General features: G+C 43.1%; 1 long non-coding RNA gene across 1 annotated transcript in view; it reads right to left on the bottom strand.

Annotated features, from left to right (window-relative positions):
* LOC132208663 (uncharacterized) overlaps positions 1–23,664 on the bottom strand; it is a 90,003-nt gene extending 66,339 nt beyond the window's left edge. The window contains exon 1 of the long non-coding RNA XR_009444786.1: positions 23,571–23,664. This is a non-coding gene — a long non-coding RNA (uncharacterized LOC132208663). The remainder of the gene's footprint in view (positions 1–23,570) is intronic.
* Between the last annotated feature and the right edge of the window lie 581 nt (positions 23,665–24,245).

The raw sequence follows: 24,245 nt of genomic DNA, 5'->3' as shown, positions 1-24,245 counted from the left end.
AACAAATGGGGAGATCATTTCTCTGCAAAAGAATTTCAAAGACTGGGTCAGGTTTACATCATTTAGCACCTACAGCCTGACTTGCAGTTTAACAACATTGTTTGTTCTGAAGAGGAGGCACATCAGGCGTGAAACTTGAACTCTGTTTCTCTCTCCACAGATGCTGCTAGATTGGCTAGGTTTCTGCAGCATTTTTTGTTTTGTTTCAATTTGCCAGCATCCACAGTTCATTTCAGTGACATCATTGTTGACTTCTTAGCACTCATCCAGTTTTTGCAACATTTTTTGATCCCCTTAGCACAGCAAACATTGCAAGCCATTTTCTGGAATATAGTCAGTGATTCAGTCCTTGAGGTGGAAATGATCACAGATTCACAGGCATTTGCGTGCAGTCATTTCTGCTTATCTCAGTCACTCAGGCTGTTCTACCGCTGAGACTGATCCATTATTCTAGATTCCTATCAGCAAAGATAGCTGCCAACATTTATCCTGTCACTGTCTTTGGTAATAACATACAGTTCAAAGAGAACGCCTCTTTATTCCCTCGCAATGTCAGATATTTAAATCTAGCCAACTTGTCGCACCTCAGTATAATCCGCAGTTCCCAGAATAAGTCTGCTGCCCCGTGTTACAAACACTCGTATGCTAATGTGTGCTTCCTTCAGTGAGGAAAACAAATCTGCACACATACGTGTACCTCTGGCTTCAGGGGGCTCCACAAAGTGCATTGATGGAAGTCACACTGCAAGGAACACATCCTTTTCCCAGGTGTTCAAGTAACTTCATGCGTAATTTGTTGACAAAAGAAATCTTGTTCCAGGGAACATAATCCCATTAATGACAGGCTGTTGCACACAGCAACATGACCCTCTCACAAATACAAGCCATCGTCTTATGTTTTAAAATCAAAATATTAAGCAGAAAAAACGTCATGTTAAAAAAAACTCACTCCTGGTCCCTTTAATAAAAGAATTTGCTGATACGATAATGCTAAAAAAATGTATAATACGGTGATACGGGGGTACGTTACTGTGGCTAACTGGTGAGACTGGCTCATAACGGCTCTTAGACTGCACACAGTGAAGCAATAGATTTGTCAAATCATTGAGAAAAATAGCTCAGAAACAAAGGGTTGAATTCTCATAAAAGTGACAAACAAGATGTACCATCAGATTGACAGATAGAGATCGGAATTGTTCAGAAAATAACTTAGCAGGTACACTGATTGATGGTGCATGCTGGAAACCATTCTGAGTGAAATAACTTTAGCATCTACCACTTATTCACTAAGAAATGAATCTCTGCTTCACCTGAGAAAAGCAGGTGTGGGGTTTACTGGCTGCCTGATTTGCAGACAAAGGAAACTTGATCCCAGGACTCTCAGAGAAATTACACTGTTAGTGGCAGTCCATCACACACAAGAAGAGCCTCTTGCATGGAGAATGGAACAGATTATAGTTAAACAGACAAGAATCCCAACATGAAAATCTGCCACTTATTCTGAGGTCATCTGCAAACCTACCTCCGATATGCACATCCAAATCATTTATGTAAATGACAAAAAGCAGCATCCTTTTGTCCCCTAACCGGTTCTTCCTCTCTCCCATCCCTTCCTCCCACCCCAAGCCGCACCCCCAGCTACCTACTAACCTCATCCCACCTCCTTGACCTGTCCGTCTTCCCTGGACTGACCTATCCCCTCCCTACCTCCCCACCTACACCCTCTCCACCTATCTTCTTTACTCTCCATCTTCGGTCCGCCTCCCCCTCTCTCCCTATTTATTCCAGTTCCCTCCCCCCATCCCCCTCTCTGATGAAGGGTCTAGGCCCGAAACGTCAGCTTTTGTGCTCCTGAGATGCTGCTTGGCCTGCTGTGTTCATCCAGCCTCACATTTTATTATCTTGGAATCTCCAGCATCTGCAGTTCCCATTATCTCCTTTTGTCCCCGACTGTCCGTCCAAGGTTTAACTTTGATCCACATGTTGCCTGTTTGAACAACATGAACACGTGCCCAAACTACTCAGAATTTTAAACTGTCAGGTATAACTATGGATTCTTTCTTAATTCATTGATCATTTGGCTTCCATGTATATTTCAAGCTGCTTTGATCTGCGGATGTATAATTAGCACCTGGGGAAAAATATCTCTTGAGTATTCTGTTGAATAAACACATGTACAACGTGTATGTCCCTTGGTCCAATTATCTGACCAAAATGTAAATATTTTAGCCAATTACAGTAATTGTCTTTTAAGTAGCTGATTCGTAATCACAAATTATTTTTTAATTATTCCTAGTACAGAACACCTTGTAAACTAAATTGTTTTTCTCATCACAGCCAATATTAGATATCTAACAGTTTAGAGTGCAGTCATCCAACCGTATGTCCAATTATTGTATTAGTCGATTATAACAGTAAAACTAAAATCTATTTTTACTGACATCATTTCAATGCTGTATTCTTGAATTATAATGAATAGCGAAATATTTTACAAGCATTAAACAAGCTTGAATTTTCAATACAAGAATCAATGCAAATGATCACATTGCTTATCTCATGAATTGCAGTTAGTACCTGATGATTCTTTTGCTGTGATCACATCAATAACACTTCAATAATCAGTCTACTTTTCAGCTTTACAAACAGAGAAATTCAAAGTTATTATTAAGTGAAGTTTAAAAAGTCAAACTTTGTTCTTCTATATTCTGATAATCACAGAATATGTTTCATTATTATCAAATTCATGAATCAGAGTAAATATGTTTCACTGTACAATTTAATAGGCACCATGAATATCCATTCATTGTCTCAAGACCCCTCTTTTATATTTCTCCTCCGACAATATTAAACCAGTCAATGATCAGCTGTGTCGAATCTAATCATGCAAGTATGTTTAATATTTAGTACACTTTAGGGAGTCAGTAAACCCCAGAATAGCTCTTGGCAGTATAAAAAGTAACAAGAGGGAGAAGGGAATTGTGCTGAATTCAGTGGACAATTGATAGACCTAGTCCACACCTGGGAGGGGTTGGGCCACAAAACAGGACATCATGGTGGAAAATTGGGGCACGAGGTGGGGGGGGGGGGGGGGGGGCATAAGCGCAAGGCGGCCAAAATGGATTCTGAATGGATCGTATCTACGGATGATTAAAAAAAAGAGGTCCAGAGGGGTGGTTGTTACAAATTGTACCGGATTTCAGAAAGAAACTGATCACGAAGATAATCAGGATGACCCAAACCCAAAGCAGAGAACCTGGTGGAATGGACAAAAAGAAAAATTGCAAATATGAGAAGGTGGCTGTAACTCTGACAGCCTCCATCAGAAATATGGCCAATGAGAAATGGGAACAAGCAAAGATGGCAGCTCTCACACGAGGGCTTAAAGCGAAAGAGCATGATGATACTTAGAGTAGGGGAAGCGCCGAGTGCCCTCGTCTTCTTAGAAGGCCGTGAGGACAATGACACTGACTCAAACGAGTTGGATGACAAAACACCCACTTAAGCGCAGATGGACAACAATGGGTGCGATGACCTGGAAGTATGAGAACGCAATGCCAATGGCACCGTTGTGGATCAAAGTTAAAGCTTGGACAGACAATAGGGGACAAAAGGACTTTGTTTTTTTGTCATTTACATAAGTGACGTGCACGTGAATAGAGGAGGTATGTTTGCAGATAACATCAAAAGTAGTGCTGCAATGGAAAGTGAAGGAGTTTATTTCGAGAGTACAATAAGACCCTCATCACATGGGCCAATGAGCTGAGGGGTGGCAGATGAAGGTTAATTTGGATTAATGTGAAATATTTCGTTTTAGGAAGGCAAATCAATGCAGAAGTTATGGACTCAATCGGAAGGCCCTGGGAGTGTTACCACTTAAAGAGAACTTGGAGTGCAAATTCATAGTTTCTTGAAAGTGGAGTTGCAGGTAGACAAGGGAGTGAGGAAGGTATTTGGTACGTTTGCCTTTACAGGTCAGTGCCTTGAATCTAGGAGTTAGTGTGTCATGTTGCAGACACACTGGACATCGGTTAGGCCACTTTTAGAATAGTGCATTCAATTCTGATCTCCCTGTTACAGGAAGGATGTTGTGAAATTTGAAAGGTTCAGAAAAATATTTACAAGGACGTTGCCATGATTGGCAGGTTTGATCTGAAGGGAGAAGCTGAATAGGTTGGGGCTATTTCCCCTGGAATGTTGTACGCTGGGGGGTTGGGGGGGGGGGGGGCTTACGGAGGCTTATACCGTCATGACAAACATGCATTGGGTGAATAGTCAAGATCTTGTTCCAAGGGTTTGGAGTCCAAAACTGGAGGGAATAGGTTTAAGGTGAGGGGAAAAGATTTAAAAGGGATCTAAGGGGCGACATTTTCACGCAGAGGGTGGTGCATATATGTAATGAGCTGCCAGAGGAAGTGGTAGATGCTAGCTCAATTACAACATTTAGAAGTCATCTGAATGGGTATATGACTAGGAGGGGTTTAAGGCGACATGGGCGAAATGCTGGCACATGGGATGAGATTAATTTAGGATGTTTGCTTGGCATGAACGACTTGGACTGAAGGGTCTATTTCCATGCTGCACATCTCTATGATTCTGTGACAATTGACGGAAACAAATACCAACATAACCATATAGATGTGACCCTCACCACCCCAACCACTGCAATGAAAGGAGCTGCAGGAGGAACTGAGGAAGCGAGATGAAGTGAACCTTTTCAGATGCACGTTTGGAATGTGACGTGTGTGAAAATGAGATAAGGATAATTCTGGGAGTTGATCTTTGAAAACAACAAGGAACATCTTACGCTGTAGAAACCCGAACTATGACGGCCAGGACAGGGGCAGGAGGAAAAAGACAGGCTGCATCTCCAGAGTACCTACACTGTCGGGAGACTGGGACAGTCAGGCAATCTGGGGAGTTACACCTGGGACCCACTCTCAAACAGGAATATGGGTTATTATCTGTAAACCCTGTAAAAGATCAAGGGCCCTCTCATTCCACCACACAAACAGTACCCCATCAAAGCTGGGGCTGAGGAGGCAGTAATTGTGATCATGAACAACTGGATGAAGGAGGTCAGAGTCAGACTGACAGCATCCCAAACTAATTCACTGAAGCCTGATGACTCAGATTGCCTCCCTATTGATTATACCTCCCTGAACACATCTGTCACTGAAGAGTATCCTACAGTAGCAAAAGCACACTGTACATAATGGGCTGAAATCGCAACAGGGTACTATCTCAGTCCAGGTCCGTACCTGTGGACCTGGAATCCCAGAACAGCTGTTGTTTATTCTGAGGAAAACAGTATACATGGTCACAGTTGTTTCAGCAATTCCACAATGGACCAGTCATATTCCACCAACATATGGCTCATGGAATTAGCCAAATTGATCTTACCAAGACCTCATCACCTCAGTCGGTCAGAAAGAACATATCCGGATCTTCAACAGAGAATTGAATCACATCAGCCAGGCAGGGCTTAAAATTAAACCACAGAAAGTGCAGTTGGGCCAACAGGGAGGAGGGTATCTGGGATATCGTCAGGTAGGGATTTAGGATAGTCCCAGGGGGATGAAAGAATGCGATTTTAAACTACCCAGTCACTGACCGTGAAAGGAGTAAGACCATCTTGAGGGTTGTTTAATTATTGTGGGAGTTATGCAGAAAAGTTTTAGAACTAGCAGAACCATTAAAAACCCTGACATCAGCCAGGAGCCAGTGAGTCAACATATACACTGACATGCCTTATGTCTTTGGTACAGTTCATGGCCATATATTGGCCTGGCCTCAGCAAGGGTACGTCACCTTGTCTGGGGGGGCACATACAGCACGAAGAACGGATTAAAGAGTTGAGGGAAGCAGCTAATTTTGTGACTGAAGCAGCAGTAATGAAGATTAGAGCTCACAGGAAAGGAGAAACCCCACAACAACAGGGCAATGAGTATGCGGGTCAGGCAGCTAAAATACTTACTGAAACAGTACAGATATTTGAGGAAGTGGCAGTGGCAGCAGTTACTGGAGGAAGAGAAGTAAGTTTGACGACATTTCAAGAAACAGCCCCACAACACGAGAAATGTGAATGGGAAAAGGGTGGGGCAATGAGAGAGCAAGATGGAGTCCGGAAGATGAAGGATCAGATCGTGCCACCACATATCCTCGGCTGGCCCGTACTGGGTGGGATAAAATGCAATATCAGACGACTCGTTGTTGGTGGTGGCCTGGAGTAGGGAACGATATAATAAAGTGTGATCAAAGACATGGAGTCTGTGCACACAGAGTCAGGGAAAACAATCAAGATTAAATGCAGACAGCAGCCATAACCCAGGGGGCTCATGGGAACAATTGCGGATGTATTCTTTGGGCTCCTTACCCCCAAAAAAATGCTGAATGGGCTAAATATATAGAAACAAAAAAGTAGGAGGCGGCTATTTGGCCCTTTGAGCCTGCACAACCATACAATATGATCATGACTGATTGTGTAATCTCAGTAACCCATTCCTGCCATCGCTCCATACTCCTCCTTCCCTTTAGCCACAACGGAAACGACCAGCTCCCTCTCGAATAAATCTAATTAATTGGCCCCAACATCTTCTGTGGGAGAGAATTCCACAGGATCACACTCGGTGAAGAAATTCTTCCTCATCTCAGTCCTGAATGTTTTTTTCTTGGATTGTGACCCGCCCAGTTTTCTAGATTTCCTGATCATCCGGAACATTCTTTCTGCATCTAGCCCATCCAGGGTCATTAGAATTTTATGTTTCTATGCCGTCCCCCCCCCCCAACCGACCCATTCTACTAAATTCAATGAGTACACACCCAGTCGATCCAGTCTCTAACCCTGCTGATCCAGTCTTTCCTCAGATCATAGATTTATAGAACACCTACATTCAGGATGGGTCATTCAGCCCATCAAGGCCACACTGACGCTTTGAAGAGGGACCCAGTCCACCCTATGCCTGTAAGCCCACGATTACCACATCAACCGATTGAGACTGCACATCCCTATCAGTAATTTAGCATGGTCGCTTCACCTGAGACTTACTGGGTGGGTGGAAGCATTTCCCTGCAGATTCTGAAAAAGGGACTCATTTTACAGGGAAAGAAATTAAACAGGTACGTGTGCTGTTTGGTACTGAAAACAAAATCCATCTCCCATACCAGCCCAAAAGTTCAAGGAGAACAAATTAACCGAACACTGAAAACTGGTCGAAGGCCCTGAAAGAGACAAGGCAAGATTGGTTTAGTGTACACCCCACCATTCTCATCAAACTGAGGTTAACCCCAGCAAAGCGAACGAGACTGACCCCTTGTGAATGTGTGACTGGACAGGCTATGCAGCTGCGAGAGGACATGGTAGGAGAACAGACAGATATGTGCAATGGAAATGATAGGGTGAAACGATCTGTGAAAGAACTGGCAAAACAGCTACATGAGCTGAGAGGGGAAGTTGCAGACGGACAGGGAATCAGAGATTGGGAAAAGGAGCTTAGAAACATCTGAGCTGGTATTCTTAATCCAGGAGATCAGGTCCTGGTGAAAATATGATCTGATCGTGTGGCACTGCACCATGATGGGTCAGACCCTACTCGGTGATAATTACAGGTGAAATGTGCACTCTTGTTGATATTAAAGCGGGGTCCAAAATGGAAGCAATGGTCCCAACTGAAGTGATGCAAAGTCCAAACATGATCATGAACCATTACGGCAAGTTGTGTTGGGTTCCTGTCCTTTACAGGCTGGTGGTCACCTCCATCACCCACTTTGGGAATTATTCCTGGATTCTGAAAGCAACTGAACCAGAGGGAGGGAAGTTTGATTGTATATGTGGCTATGTAATGGGAATGTTAAATTGTGAATCCTGTGCAGGGCATGACCCTGGGAGCAATAGTGATGGAAATGTGTTTTATGGCAGTATGGAAAGGGAAGGGGTGAAGCTGGCTGTGGCAGGCACGCAGCGAACTGAAATAAGAATGAAAGCAAATCGATTAATATGGACACCAATAAGTATTCCATATAATCAAGCCTGAATTATGGGATTAGGACAAAGACCAGTCAGGTTTGTGTGCGGACAAAGTGGAATGGCAATATGCTTTATGTGTCCAGAGTACTTTATGTTACCTGCAAACTGTATGCTCATGTATCGCAATGGATTTAGTGTAGGTATGAGCCTGAAAGGGGAAGAATTGAATTTGTTAGTAATTGGTTTAAACAGGCTGCGTGGTGGCATACTTTACACAGGGTCTAAGGATTCTCACCAAGTGTTACCAATGTCACCATTACAAGGCAAAATGTGACCATGACTCCAAGCCCGGAGACTGTAACTTTCACCTCTGAACCAAAACATTGCGAAGGCCAGCAGGATCTCTGGTCTGGGACAGTAATGGAACATACAGGACAAAGTGTGACTGTTGTGCATGGATATAAGCTTGTGCATGTCGGTTTTGACCTGACAGGAAGTACAAGTGCTCGAGTGGTGTTCTACTACCACAGAACAATTGTCTTCCAAGCTCTTACGATTACAGCTGGGTAGGAGACGGTTTAAATCTGAGAAAGGTCTGCAGGCTTTAAAAGAAAGGATAATTGGAAATAGCAAGAGCAGGTGATAGTGACAGTAAACACATTAGATAGAGAGCTACAATAGATGAGCAGTTTCAGAGTCTGCAGAAAATGCACAGAATTGTAGATAGAGGTTATAAAGATCAGTCTAAAACAGGTCATCTCGACAGAAAGACTTCCCACATTATCTTAGATGCCTTTGAAATTTTGAAGCCTCTGTAAAATATGACCAATTCAATCAATGACCGACTGGCTAACACATCTCAGGAAGAACATATCATGCAGACATGCACAACCTACGGCAGCTGGCTGTTGACAATGATCAGTACGAATCTGATGAAATTGGACATGCACCAAATCGCCAACTGGGTGACCAATGAGCAACTGTGAGAATGGGTAGGACAGAACATATTCCTGGCACACCTTTGGTGTTTCACCCTTGCCAGCAGATTATTGGGCACGCAGGCCATTGATGAGGAGGAATATTGTATCAGGGTAATGTTACACATCCCCAAACATGGGTCAATCAAAAAGTACCCCTAAAGAAGGTCCACAATATTAGGAGATACCATGAAGGGACTTGGATATCACGAAAAGACACTCCCACTCACATGGTTATCATAATAAAATGAAAAAGGGAATTGACTAAACGAGGCGTCACCAAGGAGGGGATCACTGGTCATGTCGGGATGAAATGACGAAAGATTTACAGCTTGTGGTTTTGTAAGTTATGGCAACTGTCCACAATCTATTATTTGCTGGTGATCAACTGGTCCTTCTTGTAGTACACCCTGGTCAGATCGATGTATTATCTAGTGATGGCAGCCAGCTATTAAAGGAAGGATCCAAGCCATGCAAGGTCAATGTTGCTGTCAACACCCAACAAAGAACATTACCATCAGTGGATAGACCGGGCCTAAGCCGGTGAGACAGGCAGTGATTCATCTTACCAACCAGCAACATGAAGTGGATTGAGATTCATTACAGTCCATGGTGACGGATTTACCACTGATTCCACATGTGACTGCAGATTGGTTAAAGGCTGTGGAAGGAGCTGAAGAAGTTATTCAATGATCTGAACAAACAAAAGATTTGAACTCCTGCAGCTCAAGCAGACAGGGAATTAAAACAACAGAACTGGATAAATCAGACAAAGGACAGGGGACTGATTACCCAAATACACACCCATGATCCAGATCATATCCCATGTACTAGAAGGAATACAATTCAATGTTTTGATTGTGTTCATAACACTGGTGTGTAAGAATAATGATGTACCAAAGGGCCAGAGCACAGGGAAACATGGGCGCTGAAGGATTTCCCCATCAGGTAAAACACCAGGGAGAGTGAATATATCCCATAAGTTACATAGGCCTGCTTAGCATTTAAGTCAAGTGCTTAGAGGAGCGAGTTGCTGGTGCAGCCAATGATTAAAGTTGACTAAAAATGGCTGTTCGGGGATTTTAGCTGTCATAAAATGGTCAAAAGGGATTTCCAGATGTGCATCACAGATTTTCTCAGCTCGACCTGTACTCTCCATACAGAGATACCGTATAAGATTCTCTGTAATTTCTGTCAACAGGTAGTTCTAAACGTGCAAGCATTTTAATTGGGGACATTTTTGAAAAGCTAAGCTAAGCCACAGTCCCAAGTTTGTTATTTAGTAAAATTTAAAAAGAAAAGTCTGATCCTACAGCATTCTGAACTTTTTCGTTAGTTGTAAATCAGAAAGGCAAACAAAAAACTAGTGTCAAAGAGTTACCTAAGCTTCTGTGAGTAAATGTTTGTAGGCACTGAAATGAGGCCTATTTCATTGCAGGAAAGATAAAGTATTAAATGGTGTAAACAGAACATCGAAAAAGCAACATAGCCAGGAGTGGGGACAAATGACGGCTGTAAAAATGCAGTAATTAGGACTGCAGAGAGCGAACCATCCAGTGATCAGTGGAAAAGTGACAGAGACAAATTACAAAATAGAGTGAAAATGCAGTTATGTCACCTAGAAATTTGAAAAATATAAACAAGTTTCTTTTAATGACTCGGTAAATTTGTGAAGAGATTAAATTTCACTTATCTGTGTAATTCGAATAGAGGCTGTCTCACTAAGTAAAGAAAATTAGTGATGCAGAGTGTTTAGAGAAGAGACAGTAAAGATTTATCCATGAGTTACATACTGATTCAAAACTCACTGGCCGATCTGTCAGCTCTCACAGAACTGTCGTAACCTTAAATTAGAGTTTATTTTAAAGAACTTACAATAAGTAGTAGAAATTAATATCATTTCTAATCTTATGAATTCGGGTCAACTGTGAAAATAAAGCCCAACACAAAATTTGGAAGAGTCCTCAGTGATAAGGGAGTATTGAGGTTATTGGTAATTAATGTGGTGCAGCTGGTAAATGTTTGGGAAGGAGTATAAAACTGTCAGGATTGAAATGTGATTTAACAACAGGTATTCTAAAGGCAAATAATAAAGGAATCAGGTAAACATCAACAGACTGTGGGAGCACCAAGTTCTGTAGAGCCATTAGCCATGTGTTTACTGGACTGGATGCATCGATTAGGCAAATGTGGCTAACAATTACACTACACGTTACAGTAATGACATACAATGTCAATGCAGAAGAATGCTGCACTTGGTTTGAGGATGGGGGAGTGACAGTGCAGCAGAAACTCTCCCACAATGCATTGCAAAGGAGCTGCGCATAAAGGTTGCTTGTGCTGCTCAACACAAAACACAAGGCTTCTGTTTGATATTTCACCTGTCAACAGTTGTGGAGTGTATTTTTATGACTGGAGATCAGGGGCTAGTGCTGTCCCACAACGATCAGAGCTGAGACCATACATACACGCGCACGTAACTATGAGGTCATGCATTCTGGGAGGTCAATTGCGAGGGGAGTGTAGACAAAAAATGGAAGAACCCTGAGTAGCACTGATATACAGACGTATCTTCAGGTCTAAGTCCATAGCTCTCTGATAGTGGCAGCGCATGTGCATAAAGTGGTAATGGAGGATGACAGCATGCTTGCTTTCTTCTGTCAGAGGGCTGAACATAAAGTTGTAATTCAGCCACCTTTGGAGTGACGTGTGCAGTTTCGATCACTACGTTACAGGAAGGGCGCAGAGGCTTTGGAGAGGTTGCAGAAGAGGTTTACCAGGATTTTGCCCAGCTTGGACAAACTTGGATCGTTATCACTGCACAGAGTCAATGGCTGATGGGCGACCTGAGAGGGAGAGAGTGGACAGTCTGAGCCTTTTGACAAAGGTGAAAAATGACAAATTCTGAGGGCAATACGATGAAGGTGAGAGGGGGGAAAGTTTAAAGGTGGTGTGTGTGGCACGTTTCTTATACAGAAGGTGATAGGTGGCCACAATGTACTCTCTTGGGAGGTGATAGAAGCAGAAACGATCAATCACAACATTTAAGAGGCATTTAGGCAGACATACGAACAGGCAGGGAAGAGAGGGATATAGATCACGTACAGGCAGGTTGCCATTCTGAAGTAATACATCAGTATTAGAATAGACGTGGTGGGCCAAAGGGCTTCTTCCGGTGATGTACTGTCCTGTTGACTGCATGGCAGGAATAGTCGAGCTGCAGTTAATATTTTGAGTAGAAAACATCTCTTCTTTAGAACACACTGAGTTTTTGCATTTTGAGGGAAACAACGTGGAAGGGGAATGTATATTTGAATGGCTCAAATGCAACGAACAGGGAGCGGGAACTTACTATGTGCAAATCTTTAATCGGAGAGAGAATATAATCAAAATGCATTGAGAAAACTGTATGGGATCTTGGGCTTCATTAATGGAACCAGCAGCTTCATCAGAGTCCGACATGTGTTCAGCTCTACAACCCAACAGGATCAGTCAGATAGTTGAGTGACTGTTAGGATAAGTAAGAATGTCTCCAGAATTATTGTTGTAGGGGGCTGTCCTGTCAGAGGCTTAAACAGGAGATTCTGTGGCAGTGAGTGTAAGTTTAGGATGGTTTGTTAATTGCCTGGTGCTAGAATTAAGGATGTCTCTAAACATTTCAAGTCTCTTGTGGAAGGTGAGATTGAGAGGCCAGAAATTATTGTACATATTGATAGCAATGACATTTTTCAGGGAAAAGATTAAAAGCAGTGAATTTGGCACGTTAGGTGATTTTTTTTTTAAAAACTTGACAATTAGTACTTTCTTGTTTACTCCCAGTGCCAAACGAGGTAGGTGGAACAAGGTTAAAGGAGACAAAGTCATGGTGAGGAGCTGGTGTATTGTCCAGGGAATCAGCTTTTTGGATAATTCAAATGGCTTTTGGGATAGAAAAGACATGTTCCAAAAGAATGGGTCCGACATAAACTGTAAAGGGATCAATATCTTAGCAAGGAATTTTGCTCATTCAATTGAAGGACACTTTATACTGACAGAGATGGGGAGTGGGGGAATTATACGTAGCAGCGTAAACAGGTGATTGATGAGGAAGGTTCTGAATGCAAGGAGAGCACATCAATTACAAAAGAAAGAGGAGAGATTCAGAATATGCAGTAACTCTGAAGAACTTTTCTTTTCAATGCAAGGAGTCTTAAAGGTAAAGCTTATGAACTCATGGCTATGGCAGAAACTTGTCTGTGAGATGGACAAAACAAGCACCGATGTATGGCTCATGGAATTAGTCAAATTGATCTTACCAAGACCTCATCACCTCAGTTGGTCAGAAAGAGCACATCTGGATCTTCAATAGAGTATTGAGTCACATCAGCCAGGCAGGGCTTAAAATTAAACCACAGAAAGCATGTTGGGATGACAGGGAGTGACGTGTCTGGGATATCAGTCAGATAGGGGCAGAGGATAGTCCCGAAAAAACAAAAGAATGCGATTTTAAACTACCGAGTCACACACTGGGAAAGGAGTAAGTCAAGCTTTAGGAATGTTTAATTATTGCAGGAATTATGTGGAAAATTTTCAGAACTGGCACAACTATTAAAAGCTCTGACATCAGCCAGGAGCCAGAGAGTCAACATATACACAGACAGTCCTGATGTCTTTGGTATAGTTCATGGTCATATATTGGCCTGGCCTCAGCGAGGGTACGTCACCTTGTCTGGGGGCCACATACAGCACGAAGACCAGATTAAAGAGTTGATGGAAGCAGCTAATTTTGTGACAGAAGCAGCAGTAATGAAGATTAGAGCTCACAGGAAAACAAAAACCCCACAACAACAGGGCAATGAGTATGCCGGTCAGGCAGCTAAATAATAACTACTTATGCACTAAAAATGTTATTGCTATCAATATGTCCATTAATTTCTGGCCTCTCAATCTCAGCTTTCACAACAGACTTGAAATGTTTAGAAACATCCTTAATCATAGCACCAGGCAATTAACAAACCATCCTGAACTTACACTCACTGCCACAAAATCTCCTGTTTAGGCCTCTGACAGGACAGTCCCCTACAACAATAATTCCATTAAATCTTGTGAAATGCTGCGTAACACAAGAATCATTCCAAGTGTCCAAAAAGCGAATGGTCTTTCCATTTCCTCAGAGAGACTCCGTCCTTCAACAGTCCCAAAAGCTGAATATCTGGCAGAGAGATAGCCGCTGGAGACAGTCACACGTCTATCCTAACTGTGCTGGGTCATAGAGCTGAACACGTCTGGCTCTGATGAAACTGCTGGTTCCATTAATGAAGCCCAAGGTCCCATCCTATCTCCTCAATGCATTCTGGTTCTGTTCTCTCTCCAATAAAGATTTGTGCACAGTAACTCCCCGCTCCCTGCTCTTTGCATCTGTGCCATTCAAATATATATTTCCCTTCCACGTTGTTTCCCTCAAAATGCATAAACTCACTGTGTGCTCTAAAGAAGAGATGTTTTCTATTCAAAATATTAATTATAGCCCCACAATTCCTGCCACGTAGAAAACAGTGCAGTACAGCAGCAGCAGAAGCCCTTTGGCCCATCACGTCTATTATCATATTGATGCCATTCTGAAGTAATACAATCTGCCTGGACATGATCTATATCCCTCTCTTCCCTGCCTGTTCATATGTCTGCCTAACTGCCTCTTAAATGTCGTGATTGATCGTTTCTGCTTCTATCACCTCCCAAGAGAGTACATTATGGCCGCCTGTCACTTTCTGTATAAGAAATGTGCCTCATACAACTCTTTTTAACTTTCCGCCTCTAACCTTAATCCATTTGCCCCTAGAATTTGTCATTTTCACCTGAGGAGAAAGGCTCAGACTGTCCACTGGCTCCCTCTCAGGTCGCCCTTCAGCCATTGACTTTGTGTAGTGATAATAACCCAAGTTTGTCCAAGCTGGGCAAAATCCTGGTTAACCTCTTCTGCAACCTCTCCAAAGCCTCCGCACCCTTCCTGTAATGTCGTGATCGAAACTGCACGCGTCACTCCAAAGGTGGCCGAATTACAACTTTATATTCAGCCCTCTGACAGACGAAAGCAAGCATGCCATAGTCCTCCTCTACCACTTTATGCATAGGTGTTGCCACTATCAGAGCGCTCTCGACTTGCACTTGAAGATCCGTCTGTCTGTCAGTGCTATCTTCCATTTATTGTTTACATTCCCCTTGCAATTGGCCTCCCAGAATGCATGACCTCATAGGTACGTGTGCGTGTATGTATGGTCTCAGCTCTGATCATTGTGGGACAGCACTAGCCCCAAACTCCAGTCAGAAAAATACACTCCACAATTGTGGACGGGTGAAATATCAAACAGGAGTGTTGTGTTCTGTGTTCAGCAGCACGGGCAACCTTTATCCGGAGCTCCTTTGCAATGCATTGTGGGAGATTTTCTGGTGCTGTCTCACTCCCCCCCCCCCCACCAAGTGCAGCATTTTTATACATTTCATATGACAATAGTCACATACAATGTCAATGTAATTGTTAGCCATATTTGCCTAATCGATGCATCTAGTCCAGTAAACACATGGCTAATGGCTTTACAGAACTTGGTGCTCCCACAGTCTGTTGATGTTTACCTGATTCCTTTATTATTTGCCTTTAGAATACCTGTTGTTAAATCACATTTCAATCCTGACAGTTTTATACTCCTTCCCAAACATTTATCAGCTGCACCACATTAATTACCAATAACCTCAATACTCCCTTATCACTGAGGACTCTTCCAAATTTTGTGTTGGGCTTTATTTTCGCTGTTAACCAGAATTCATGACATTAGAAATGATATCAATTTCTACTACTTATTGTAAGTTCTTTAAAATAAACTCTAATTTAAGGTTACTACAGTTCTGTGACAGCTGATAGATTGGGAGCGGCCCCTCTCTCACTTGGCCTGAGAAATCAAACAAAGTCTCTCCGACTTGCAGTTCTAGTTTAAAGTCCTCGCACTCAGATGCGGCCAATGAGTTTGGAACCAGTATTTAATTCATGGATAAATCTTTAATGTCTCTTCTCTAAACACTCTACGTCTCTAATTTTCTTCACTGAGTGAGACAGCATCTATTCGAATTACATCGATGAGAGTGAAATTCAATCTCTTTACAAATTTACTGGGTCATTAAAATAAACTTGTTTATATTCTTCAAATTTTGAGGTGAGATAACCACAACTTCGCTCTATTTTGTAATCTGTCTGTCACTTTTCCGTCGGTCACTGGATGGTTATCTCTCTCCAGTCATATTCACTGTGTTTTTACAGCCGTCTTTTGTCCCCACTCCCAGCTATGGTGCTTTTTCGATGTTCTGTTGACACCATTTAATATGTTAGCCAGTCGGTCAATGAGGGAATTGGTCATGTTTTACAGAGGCTTCAAAATTTCAATAGCATCAAATATAATGTGGGAAATTTTTCTGTCTGGCTGACCTGTTTTAGCCTGAGCTTGATAACTTCTGTCCACAATTCTATGCATTTTCTGCAGACTCTGAAACTGCTCATCGATTGTAGTTCTCTATCTAATGTGTTTCCTGTCACTATCACCTGCTCTTGCTATTTCCAGTGATCCTTTCTTTGAAGGCCTGCAGACCTTTCTCAGAGTTAAACTCCCTCCTACCCAGCTGTAATCGTAAGAGCTTGGAAGACAATTGTTTCGTGGTAGTGGAACAACAATCGAGCACTTGTACTTCCTGTCAGGCCAGAATCTACATGCACAAGCTTATATCCTGGCACAACAGTCACACTTTTTCCTAGACATTCCACGACTGACCCAGCCCAGAGATCCTGCTGGCCTTCACAATGTTTTGGTTCAGAGGTGAAAAGTTACAGTCTCCGGGCTTGGGGTCATGGTCACATTTTGCCTTGTAATGGTGACATTGGTAACACATGTTGAGAATCCCAAGACCCTATGTAAAGTGGGCCACCACGCAGCCTGTTTAAATCAATTACTAGCAATTTCAATTCTTCCCCTTTCAGGCTCATACCTACACTAAATCCATAGCGATACATGAGCATACAGTTTGCAGGTAACATAGATACTGTGGTCACATAAATCATATTGCCATTCCACTTTGCCAAACAGAAACCTCACTGGTCTTTGTTCTAATCCCATAATTCAGACGTGATTATATGTAATACTTATTGAGGTCCATATTAATCAATTCGCTTTCATTCTTATTTCAGTTCACTGCGTGCCTGCCACAGCCAGCTTCACCCCTTCCCTTTCCATACTGCCATAAAACACATTTCCATCACTATCACTCCCAGGGTTATGTCCTACAGCTGATTCACAATTTAACCTTCCCATTACAATGTCATATATGCAGTCAAACGTCCCTTCCTCTGGTTCAGTTGCTTTTAGAATGCATGACTAACTCCCAAAGTGGGCGATGACGGTTTTCCACCAGCCTGTGAAGAACAGGAACCCAACACAACTTGCCGAAAGGGTTAATGATCATGTTTGGCCTTTGTATGCTTTCAAATGGGACCATTGCTTCTACTTTGGCCCCCACTTTAACATCGACAAAAGTGCATATTTCATCTGTAATAATCACCTACTCGGGTCTGACCCATCATGGTCACAGTGCCACACGATCAAGTAATATTTTCACCAGGACCTGATTTCCTGGATTAGGAATGCCAGCTTGGATGTTTCTATGCTCCCTTTCCCAATCTCTGATTCCCTGTCCATCTGCAACTTTCCCTCTCAGCTCATGCAGATGCTTTGCCAGTTCCCTCTCAAATTGTTTCACCCTATCTGTTCCGTAGCACATTTCCGGCCGTTCTCCTACCGCGTCCTCCTGCAGCTGCATAGCCTGCCTAGTCGCAATTCAAAAGGTGTTCACTTTGCTGGGGATAACCTCAGTTTCATTAGAATGGTGGGGTGTACTCTAAACCAATCTTGCCTTGTCTCTGTCAGGGCCTTTGACCAGTTTTCAGTGTTCGGTTAAATTGTCATACCTGAACTTTGGGGCTGGTATGGGAGATGGAATCTCTGTTCAGTTCCTAACAGTACGCATGCCTGTTTAATTTCTGTCCCTGTACAATGTGTCCTTTTCCAGAAACGGCAGGGGAATGCTTCCACCCACCCATTAAATCTCAAGTGAAGCGATCATGCTAAATTAGTGACAGTGCGCAGGGATGTGCAGGCTCAATCAGTTAACTGGGTAATTGTGGGGTTACAGTGATAGGGTGGACTGGGTCCCTCCTCAAAGGGTCAATGTGGACTTGATGGACTAAATGACCCATCCTGAATGTAGGGAGTCTATAATCTGTGATCTGAAGTAAGACTGGATGAGCTGGGTCAGAGACTGTATCAACTGGGCATGTACTCTCTAGAATTTAGGAGAATGAGTGGGGGATGGCAGAGAAACATAAAATTCTGATGAGCCTGGATGGGCTATATGGAGGAAGAGTAATCCAGATGATGAGGAAATCTCGATCTAGGGGTCACAGCCTTAGAGTAAACCATTCAGGACTGAGATGACGAAGAAATTCTTCACCCAGAGTGCCAACCTGTAGAATTCTCTCCCAAACAAGGCTGCTGGGGCCAATTAATTTGATATAGTCGAGATGGAGCTGGTTGTTTCCCTTGCGGCTAAAGGGAGGAAGGAGTATGGAGAGAGGGCAGGACTGGGATAATGAGATTACAAAATCAGTCGTGATCATATTGAATGGTTGTGCAGGCTCAAAGGGCCAAATAGCCTACTCCTGCATCTATTTTCCTTTTTTCTACATGTGTAGACCATTCAGCATTTTTTTTCTCGGTCAGGGGCCTGTACAATCCATCTGCAATTGTTGCCATGAGCCCCCTGGGTTATGACTGCTGACTGCATTTAATCTTGATTGTTTTCCCTGACTCTGTGTGTCCAGACTACATGCCTTTGATAACATTTTATTAAATCGCTCCCTATTCCACGTCACCACCAGCAACGCCACCATCTGATATTGCATGTTTAGGGAAAAGATTAAACCAGTACAAAGTGAATTTGATCGGTTAGGTAAAATGTTTAAAAAGAAACCTGACAAGTTGTGCTTTCTTGTTTACTCCCAATGCCAAACGAGGTAGGGAGAACAAGGTTAAAGGAGGCAAATCGATGGTGAAAATCTGGTGTATTGTTCAGGGATTCAGGTTTTTGGATAATTGGAATGCCTTTTTGGGATAGAAAAGACATGTTCCAAAAGAATGGGTCTAATGTAAACTGGAAAGGGATCAATATCTCAGCAAGGAGCTTTGTTCATTCCATTAAAGGAGACTTTATACTGACAGAGAGGGGGAGTGGGGGAATTATACGTAGCAGTGTAAACAGAAGGATTTATGGGGAAGGTTCTGAATGTGAGGAGAGCACATCAATTCCAAAAGAAAGATGAGAGAGTCAAAATATGTAGTAACGCTGAAGAATTTTTCAATGCAAGGTGTCTTAAAGGTAAAGCTGATGAACTCATAGCTATGACAGAAACTTGTCTGTGAGATGGACAAAACCGGCAGCTCAATGTTCCAGGTTTTAGGTGATGTAGGAACAATAGAAAAGGGGTGTGTGTGTGTGTGTGTGTGTGTGTGTGTGTGTGTGCGTGTGTGTTTTATTAAGGAATACACAACTGCTTTAACTAGGGAAAATATTTTTGAAAAATTGTCCACTCCCACACAGAATGAATGAAGAAAGGGAAGATCACTTTGATGGGATTGAACTCTCAGCTCACCAATAGTAAGAGAGAAATTGAGAAACAAATATGTCGACAGATCTCAGATTATATGGATTCTCTTACAAGAAAAGGAGTAAAACTGGACTTCTTTTGGACAGTAAGGCAGGGAAAGTTACTGAAATGAATGTGGCAGAACACTTTGGGTCTAGTGATCATAATTCTGTTAGTTTCAAAATGGTCATGGGAAAGGATAAGCCTTCCATAAGTGTTAGAGTTTTGAACTGGAGTAAGGCAAATTTCAATGGTATGAGACAAGAACTTACAAAAGTTGATTGGAGTAGACTGTTGGCAGGCAAAAGGGCATTTGACAAGTGGGAGACCTTCAAGAGTGTGATGACGTGAGTTCCTGTTAGAGTGCTGGGTAAGGCTGGTAAGATTAAGGAACAATGGATGAATAAGGATGTTGAAGTTCTAGTTGAGAATAAAACAGAACTTTATTTCTGACATAGACAAGTTGATTCAATTGAATCTCTTAATCAATATAGTGCGCGGCATTGTTAAGAGACAAATCAAGGAGACAAAGAGGGAATATGAGATAAATTTGTAAAGGTAAAGGATTAATCCAGAAAGATTCTACAAATACTTTAAGAGCAAGAAGGTAACCAGAGAGGGGGCAGGGCCTTTTAAAGATCAAATACATCATCTTTGCCTTGAACCCCAGGAGATGGGAGAGATACAAAATGTATATTTCTTGTCAGCTTTTACTGTGGAGAAAGAAATGGTGTCTGGAGAATGCAGAGAAATAAACTTTGATGTTCTCAAAAAAACTTCATGTGAAAAAAAGGGGAAGTTTGGGAGCTCATGGAGAATATAAAGGTCAACAAATCTCTGGGACTGGATCTAATGTATCCCAGAATGTGTGGGAAATAAGGGAGGAAATTATTAGATTCTTGGCAAAAATATTTGCATCATCTGTAACTACAGGTGAAGTACCTGATGACTGGAGGGTGGTTAATGTTAAATCTTTCTTTAAGAAAGATGGTATGGTGAAACTGGGGAACTATAGACCTGCGAGACTGACTTAAGTTGTGGGTGAATTGTTGAAAGTGAATATAAAGGACAGGATTCATGGACATTTAGAGGCAAAAATTGATTAGGGGTAGTCAGCATGGTATTTTCTGAGGAAAATCATGATCTCAAACTTGATTGTATTTTTTGAGGAGGGTACCAAAACAATGGTTAATGGCAGAGCAGTAAACAAGGTTCTGCATGGTAGACTAATTAGTAAAGTTAGGATTCATGGTGACCTTGTCAATTGAATATGGAACTGGCTTAACGGCAGGAGCCAGACAGTAATGGCGGAGGTAACAAAGTGTGAAACTGGATGAACACAGCAGGACAAACAGCATCTCAGGAGCACAAAAGCTGACGGTTCGGGCCTACACTCTTCATCAGAGAGGGGGATGGGGAGAGGGTTCTGAAATAAATAGGGAGCGAGGGGGAGGCGGACCGAAGATGGAGAGAGGAGAAGATAGGTGGAGAGGAGAGTATAGGTGGGGAGTTAGGGAAGGGATAGGTCGGTCCAGGGAGGATGGCAGAGGCTTGTCTTTCAGACTGGAGGCCTGAGATCAGGAGGGTTCCACCAGGATCAGTTCTGGGTTATCTTTTGTCATTTCATATAAATGATTTGGATGAGAATATAGAAGGAATGGTTAGTAAGTTTATGGGTTACACCAAAATAGTGGCATAATAGACAGTGAAGCAGGTTATCTTAGATTACAAAGGGATCTTGATTAAATGGGCTTAAAAACTGGCATATTGTATTCAGTCTGAATAAATGTGAGGTGTTGAATTTTGATGCAACAAACAAGGGCAGGACTTATACAATGAATGGAAGGACCTTAGGTAGTGTTTGAGAACAGGGGACCTAGGGGTGCAGGTACATTTCTTTTTAAAAGATTGCAACATATATACCCACAGGGTGGTTAAAAAGGCATTTGGCATTCTTGCCTTCATTGCTCAGTCCTTTGATTATGAGTTGGGATGTTATCTTGAGGTTGCACAGATCATTGGTGAGGCCTTTTCCGGAATACTGTGTCCAGTTCTGGGTGCCCAGTTATAGGAAGGATATTATCAAACTGTACACTGTTCAGAACAGACTTACCACGATGTTGCCTGGCATGGGAGGTTTGACTTATAAAGTTAGGCGTGCACCTTCTTCATTGAAGTGTAGGAGGTTGAAAGGCGATCTAATAGAAGTTTATGAAATAATGAGAGCTACAGATAGAGTTGATGGTAGTTGTCTTTAGATGGGGAATTTCAAAACCAGGGGACACACTTTTAAAGTGAGAGGAGAAAGATGTCAAAAAGAAAAATGTCATGAGGCTTTTTTTTTACATAGAGGGTGGTTTGTGTGTGGAATGAAATACCTAAGGATGTGGTGGATGCAAGTATAATTACAACATTGAAAAGGCATTTGGATAGGTGTATGAATGGGAAAAGTTTGAAGGGATAATGGGTCAGGAGCAGGCCAGTGGAACTAGTTCAGTTTGGGGTAATGGTCAGCATGGACTGGCTGGACTGAAGAGTCTGTTTCTATGCTGTATGACTCTGAATTTAAGAAGTAATAGAGGTAATGAGCATACACTCACAGAAAAGATGCTGAACCTTGATAAAGCTCGGGTGAGGTCAGTCAATTATCGCATCCAACTCTGGTCAGGAAGGATACGAGGGCTCTTGAAAGTGTGGAGTACACATTTACTATAGTAGTTCATTGAAAAAGAAAACATCTCCAACCCCCAGGTGCTCAGTGAAAAGCAGGGACCATTCTGTCCTCAACACGTGGGACATTGGGGCCAATATTCTGGCGGCAAGCTGGGCCTCTCGCCGTCTGAAACCTGCATCCCTTTTCAGTTTACTGCAAAATGCATGAACAAGAAGTTCTAATTCGGATCTACAGTTGTACACAAGTGGTGATAAAGCCTCCCAGACCACACACACCTTCATCCCAGGTCCCAAGATGACTTTCCATATTAAGCAGAGGTTCACCTGCACATCTGCCAATGTGGTATACTGTATCCATTGTACCCAGTGTGGCTTCCTCTACATTGGGGAAACCAAGCGGAGGCTTGGGGGCCGCTTTGCAGAACACTTCCGCTCGGTTCGCAATAAACAACTGTACCTCCCAGTCGCAAACCATTTCAACTCCCCCTCCCATTCTATATATGACATGTCCATCATGGGCCTCCTGCAGTGCCACAATGATGCCACCCGAAGGTGGCAGGAACAGCAACTCATATTCTGCTTGGGAACCCTGCAGTCCAATGGTATCAATGAGGACTTCACCAGCTTCAAAATCTCCCCTTCCCCCACCGCATCACACAACCAGGCCAGCTTATCCCCTCCCCCCACTTCGCCCCAAAACCAGCCCAGCCTGTCTCTGCCTCCCTAATCTGTTCTTCGTCTCACCCATCCCTTCCTCCAACCCCAAGCCGCACCTCCATCTCCTACCTACTAACCTCATCCCACGTCCTTGACCTGTCCGTCTTCCCTGGACTGACCTATCCCCTCCCTAGCTCCCCACCGACACTCTCTCCACCTATCTTCTTTAGTCTCCATCTTCGGTCCGCCTCCCCCTGTCTCCCTATTTATTCCAGAACCCTCACCCCATCCCCCTCTCTGATGAAGGGTCTAGGCCCGAAACGTCAGCTTTTGTGTTCCTGAGATGCTGCTTGGCCTGCTGTGTTCATCCAGCTTCACACTTTGTTATCTTCATTATTTCCCCGATGTCCTTGTCCTTTGTTCCTTTACGTGCTCCGACAATACCTGCAATCACCCGCTTACGTCAGTCAAAATGACGCTGCGCCTGCGTGCAAACACCAGCCGGAACGTTACTGCTCTGAGGAAGGGACACCGGACACGAAACGTTAACTCTGTTTTGTTTTCTTCACAGATGCTGCCAAACCTGCTGAGCTTTTCCAGCAACTTCTGTTTTTGTTCTTAATTTACAGCATCCGCAGTTGTTTCAATTCAGACTAATCTCTTGTCGGCGCTCAGCCCCACCCCTTGCTGTTTCCGATTGGGTGGAGGACCGCCCACGCCAACTTGGTCCTCCAGTCCCGCCCCTTCCTTTCTATTGGCGCAAACCCGCTGTCAATCACGCGTGCGTGGCGTATGGGTAGGGGAGAAGTCACCTTCCTGTTTCCCGTTTCCCCTGCTGTTGCTCAGCTTCAGGAGTGAGAGGGTTCACTGTGAGGTGGTGAAGGAACGTGTCTCAGCTGCTCTCTATGGTTCACAGCTCCTAGACTCGGAACATAAGCTCCTTTACATTTTTGCAGTCAGTTAGAACAAAGGAAATGCTGAAAACGCGCTGGCATGATGAAGTTGTATCAGAGATATTGGGAACTGCAGATGCTGGAGAATCCAAGATAATAAAATGTGAGGCTGGATGAACACAGCAGGCCAAGCAGCATCTCAGGAGCACAAAAGCTGACGTTTCGGGCCTAGACCCTTCATCAGAGAGGGGGATGGGGTGAGGGTTCTGGAATAAATAGGGAGAGAGGGAGAGGCGGAACCAAGATGGAGACTAAAGAAGATAGGTGGAGAGAGTTTAGGTGGGGAGGTAGGGAGGGGATAGGTC

The sequence above is a fragment of the Stegostoma tigrinum genome, unplaced genomic scaffold, assembly GCF_030684315.1.
Source record: "Stegostoma tigrinum isolate sSteTig4 unplaced genomic scaffold, sSteTig4.hap1 scaffold_50, whole genome shotgun sequence".
In the NCBI taxonomy this organism is placed as follows: Eukaryota; Metazoa; Chordata; class Chondrichthyes; order Orectolobiformes; family Stegostomatidae; genus Stegostoma; species Stegostoma tigrinum.
This window is presented reverse-complemented; position numbering and strand designations above follow the sequence as displayed.